Genomic DNA, 5,757 nt, shown 5'->3' on the forward strand with positions numbered 1-5,757 from the left:
AAGATATTAAAGCAAGCGCCAGGTGTGATGAAACGGGTTCACTCATGACTACTGGTATACTTTCTAAGTGTAAAAAACTGCTCTATACAGCACGACTCTCTGCTTATTAAATATGCTCCTCAATGCGCGATGGCCTGACTGCGCCATCGCACCGTTGACTGAAAGCCAATTGTCAGCAGTTATATCTATAAATCGTGCTCACGAACGTCCGATATGAACGCCTCTGCGATCATTTTTCTGGCCTTGATGGTCGCGTGGCTTATGGAATGGCATGATTTGAACGGCGTTATTATGACGTCACGAATGCCCAGGTGACTTTGAAATACTCTTCCCGATATACCTTTCGCTCTTTTCGGGGTGTGTGTAGTGCAGAAACTAGAGGGGTTCAGGTCTTAAAAAGGGCAGGATTGTGAACAGCATCGAACGTTCTTCAAGATGGCTTTTTTCAGTTCAAAACCCCATACAAATGCGAAACACTCACTTTAAGTGCAGCTGTGCCTGATGAGTGCCTGGTGAGTTGGTTACCATACAAAAAACCATCTCTTCCCCTGTCCTGCCAAAGATAAGGTTGGTATTCTGTAACATTCGTCGTATCCGTCTGCTGTTTGTTTTCCTCACCAAACAGCGGAGTGCTGGGTGGTGAACGTGTAAAGGCGAAAATGCGTGAGCTTTGTTTGCTGATACATCATTTTTTGAAATATGTAGGCTAGGACATAATTATGTTGACAGCGCTCTGGCGCGCAAAATCATAAAGACCGTGGATATCCGGCATGCCTTAAGGGGATTGGATCAGTCAGAACTATTTCCAGTATTTTTGCAGATGAAAGCGGAAAATGATTTTCCAAACAGTCGTGTCTAATTTCAGTAAATAATGAATGCCTCACACTGACATTCTTAGTCTTGTTTTCAGCACAACGAACTGAAGAGCTGTGGCAACTAAACTGCCATTATGTGGTCCTTGTTTTCCATTGGGTTCATGTAGCGAACACAACTTAGCAGGCTCCTTGCAGCATGAATATTAACATAAGCAAATTGTACTATAATCCGAAACATTTACGCGATATAAAGAAGTGGCTTGCTCCACATCATTCCACGCATCGAGCTCCAGCTCGATTTACGCAGAGCCCAACCCCTCCGACGTTTGGTTTGTGAGCCCCTCCGGGAGTTCACAAATAACGTCCCGTGTCTTGCCCTGGTCGCCACTGTCCTGCCGTCACTGTCACTGTCCTGAAGATAGAAGTTTGGAAACCATGCGTCGGTGATGCCTCTCGTCATGTGATATGGCCGCTCGACAGCCATCAGCAACAGTCTCTCGTCATGCGGTACGGCCGCCTTACAGCCATCAGCAACAGCACGTTCGCCGTGGTAGTCCAATACTGCAAGTTGCAAACTGTGGACGGCTCCGCATCACGAAATCATGGCCTGCGACTGAGCTCTTTTAATGCATTAACTTCGTCTCACGGACTGTTCATTTTCATGAATGACCGAAACATTGTAATCAAAGGCGGTCTGGCCCACTTCCTGCTAATACATCAACACCCTGCTATCAGAGGAGAGCTGAGCTGTAGCTTTGCTTAATGAGATTCACCACTCTCTGTAACCAAGCCCGGTAATAGCCGCAGCGCCGAGATATTTCCAGACAGCCAGCAGCCACATGCAGCAATCCCCGTCAGCAAACACTGAACAGTGAGACCAAGCCACTCCTGACCGCCTCTCATAACTGTCACGGCCAGTCAGTCACTCTCGCGCTGGAGTCCAGACCACTGCTGTCGCGGGCTGCTGTCCAGAGCGGGTCAGCCACGCCTCTCTGCGGACCAGTTTTACTCTGGGTCATGTGGACTTGCCACCGGGGGCAGTGTTGCCTCACCCGCGGCCGAGCAATGGACTCGTAGTCGGCGGAGGTTAATGGGGCGTGGGGGAGGGAGGGGGGGGGGGGGGGGCGGCGGCCCCAGCGGCGACGACCGCCGCAGACGGAGCGCGCCAGCCCGACCGTAATCAGCCGACTGACCCGTCTGTCACGGCGCAGGGGAGCGCAGGGCGTTGAGACTCGTGACGACTGAGAGGTCACGGGATCGGTCACTGAGAGGTCACGGATCGGTGCCGTCAGATCCGCTCCACCGCGAGTGAACATCGGCACTTACGGTAGCAGAGACAAATGGGCGAAAGCTGAGTGTTGGCGCGATCGCCTGGCTGATTTTACAGCAGCAGATTACGAGCTTCTCGCCTTGTTTGCAGCACCGCAGCACACTTCAATGCTCTCACTTCGATATGCAGATGCAATAAATCGCTGCGCTCCAATGGCGAAACGCGTCTAATGAGACAGCATTACAATTTTCATGCCCGACTTCATCTGTCTTAATTGAACCGGTCTTCTTGATTTTAGAGATGGTAACGGGGATAATTGGACGAAAGCGGTGTCTCTGGGAGCCGTGCTGGGCGGCTTAAGAACACAACTAAAGACGAAGCAGAGCATGGCGTGCCATGCTTAGGCATGATGAGAACTCTGCCAACTGCTCCAATATGCAAACTCTGTCGATATGAAGGACTTTCTAAACGATACGCCCCGATCGATAACAGAAACCGGACAAAATACAGCCGACCACCAGTGGGCCTGACCAGTGGGCCTGACCGGTGGACCTGACCAGTGAACCTGACCAGTGGGCCTGACCAGTGGGCCTGATCAGTGGGCCTGATCAGTGGACCTGACCAGTGGACCTGACCAGTGGGCCTGACTGGTGGACCTGATCAGTGGACCTGACCAGTGGACCTGACCGGTGGACCTGACCAGTGGACCTGACCAGTGGGCCTGACCGGTGGACCTGATCAGTGGACCTGACCAGTGGGCCTGACCGGTGGACCTAACCAGTAGACCTGACCAGTGGGCCTGATCAGCGGGCCTGATCAGTGGACCTGACCAGTGGACCTGATCAGTGGGCCTGACCAGTGGGCCTGACCAGTGGACCTGACCAGTGGGCCTGACCGGTGGACCTGACCAGTGGGCCTGACCGGTGGGCCAGTGGACCTGACCAGTGGACGTGACCAGTGGACCTGATCAGTGGACCTGACCAGTGGACCTGATCAGTGGACCTGACCAGTGGACCTGATCAGTGGACCTGACCAGTGGGACCTGATCAGTGGACCTGACCAGTGGACCTGACCAGTGGACCTGACCAGTGACTGACCAGTGGACCTGATCAGTGGACCTGACCAGTGGACCTGACCAGTGGACCTGACCAGTGGACCTGATCAGTGGACCTGATCAGTGGACCTGATCAGTGGACCTGACCAGTGGACCTGATCAGTGGACCTGACCAGTGGGCCTGATCAGTGGACCTGACCATGGACCTGATCAGTGGACCTGATCAGTGGACCTGACCAGTGGGCCTGATCAGTGGACTCGATCAGTGGACCTGATCAGTGGACCTGACCAGTGGACCTGACCAGTGGACCTGATCAGTGGACCTGACCAGTGGACCTGATCAGTGGGCCTGACCAGCCGGCCTGTCGTCGCCCCGCTGCAGCACCAACAGCGCCAGTCTGGTCTGCACGCTCGCTGTGTTGCGAGTTGTACTGCCGCCATGACCTTCCGTCCAGCAGCAGCGGCGTCATTTCCGCTCATGATTAGCACCCTTACAATAATTTTTAGCCATTTGAGGTCATTTTTTCGCTACGTCGCCATGAGCTTCATCCCCAAAACAGGTTATTAGGGAGGGGGCTCTGGTCCCGCAAAAGCATGCCGGATAACACCTCACCTGCCAGTTCGCACCGACCGTCTCTGTAACGTCAATGCCGCCATTAGCAAGCACCACGTGATGAACGCCACGCAGCGCCGCCATTACGGCGAGGTCAGAACGGTGTCACGTGACCCGTCACCCCGTGGGAACGGGCGGCCGCGGAGGTCACGTGGGTTCGGAAGCCCGTTAGCCGCTCCCAGGCGCCGAGGTAAACAGAGCGTCACGTGACAGGCCCGGCGGAGAGTCACGTAGTCCGCGTCCTGATCCTGGCAGCTGGGGTACGTCGCTAACTAATTAGTGGCGTTTGACCGACGCTTAGGTAGTTGTGTTGTCTCTATCAAACTGATAAATAGTCGCAAATGACTTCACCCAGGCGCAGGCTGCATACATTTGCTAAGGACGCCATCAGTGAGCTAATGTTCGCACTTACATGCCCACCGATTCGCCATGAGCACGGCCACTGCACAATTAGCAGCCAATCACAGCAGCATCAGCTCGTACCGCCTTCCCAATCAGGGCTGGCGACTGAGGCGAGGCTGGCCAGCGGAGCGAACCGGTGCCGCTCTTACCAGTCGACTGGGGCGGGCGGCTCCGGTCACCTGCCGACGGCTGCTGACCTCGCTCCTCTCGAGCTCGCCAGGAGAGCGTGGCTGGTGTGGCTGCAGCGGCTGCCCCGGAGTACTGGCGGCTGCTGATCTCGCCCCTCTCCAGCTCACCACGAGGGCTCGGCTGATGTCGCTGCCCCGGAGTACCGGCGGCTGCTGACCTCGCCCCTCTCCAGCTCACCAGGAGAGCGTGGCTGTCGTGGCTGCCGCGGAGCGCCGGCGGCTGCTGACACTGCGTGCTGGGACGGCAACTGTCGGGTCACATTGAGGGCCGCTCGCGGGATAGCCAGCACTCTGACTCTGGCTCGCCACTGGGACAGCTCAGCCAACGCCCTGGCTCGCCACTGGGACAGCTCAGCCAGCACCCTAGCTCGTCACTGAGACAGCTCCGCCAGCACCCTAGCTCGTCACAGGGACAGCTCCGCCAGCGCCCTGGCTCGCCACTGGGACAGCTCCGCCAGCGCCCCGGCTCGCCACTGAGACAGCTCAGCCAGCACCCTAGCTCGCCACTGGGACAGCTCAGCCAGAGCCCTTGCTCGCCACTGAGGCAGCTCAGCCAGCATCCTAGCTCGCCACTGGGACAGCTCAGCCAGCACCCTAGCTCGCCACTGGGACAGCTCAGCCAGAGCCCTTGCTCGCCACTGAGACAGCTCAGCAAGCGCCCTAGCTCGTCACAGGGACAGCCCAGCCAGAGCCCTTGCTCGCCACTGAGACAGCTCAGCTAGCACCCTAGCTCGCCACTGAGACAGCTCCGCCAGCGCCCTGGCTCGCCACTGGGACAGCTCCGCCAGCACCCTAGCTCGCCACTGGGACAGCTCCGCCAGCGCACTGGCTCGCCACTGGGACAGCCCAGCCGCCGGGCTGTTGGCCACTGATTTTGGCTGGCGGCTGCAGACGGCGCTCTTACCGCCCAACTCATACTTCGCTAGTGTCGTTGTCTTCAGCAACCTCAGGCATGGCCTTTCGTTAGGATTTTCGCGTGGGCACGAAGCGCCCCGCGCCAACAACGCAAGCGGAGCTGCCAGACGACATTCACGTTATGCTATGTTGATGATTGCACCAATTGGGCGAGCAGATTCGGAGGCTCTCCGCCTGCATGCTCAGTACGCGCTTGCGGTTTGTTGTGACACTGTCTCCACGTGTTGCGCTAACGTTTAATCCTCGAACCGAATCTGGCTGAATTACATTGCATGATCTGAGAACGCTTTCGCGGCTGGGCTTCATTTCACCGCAGGCTTTAACCTGGGATTTCGAAGTCGTCACTGGATGTTTCCGTGAACGTCGACTGAGGTTCTTAAATGCTCAAATGGATCGTAGGCTGTACGTCAGCAGTGTCCGTGTTCTGGAGCTCTGCGCCGACACGCGGCGCGCGTTCATTCTGCATACCTCGGACCGTCCGTCCCAAGCACAGACCAGTC

Source organism: Pollicipes pollicipes, unplaced genomic scaffold, assembly GCF_011947565.3.
Source record: "Pollicipes pollicipes isolate AB1234 unplaced genomic scaffold, Ppol_2.1 Scaffold_3216;HRSCAF=3773_pilon_pilon_pilon, whole genome shotgun sequence".
NCBI lineage: Eukaryota > Metazoa > Arthropoda > Thecostraca > Pollicipedomorpha > Pollicipedidae > Pollicipes > Pollicipes pollicipes.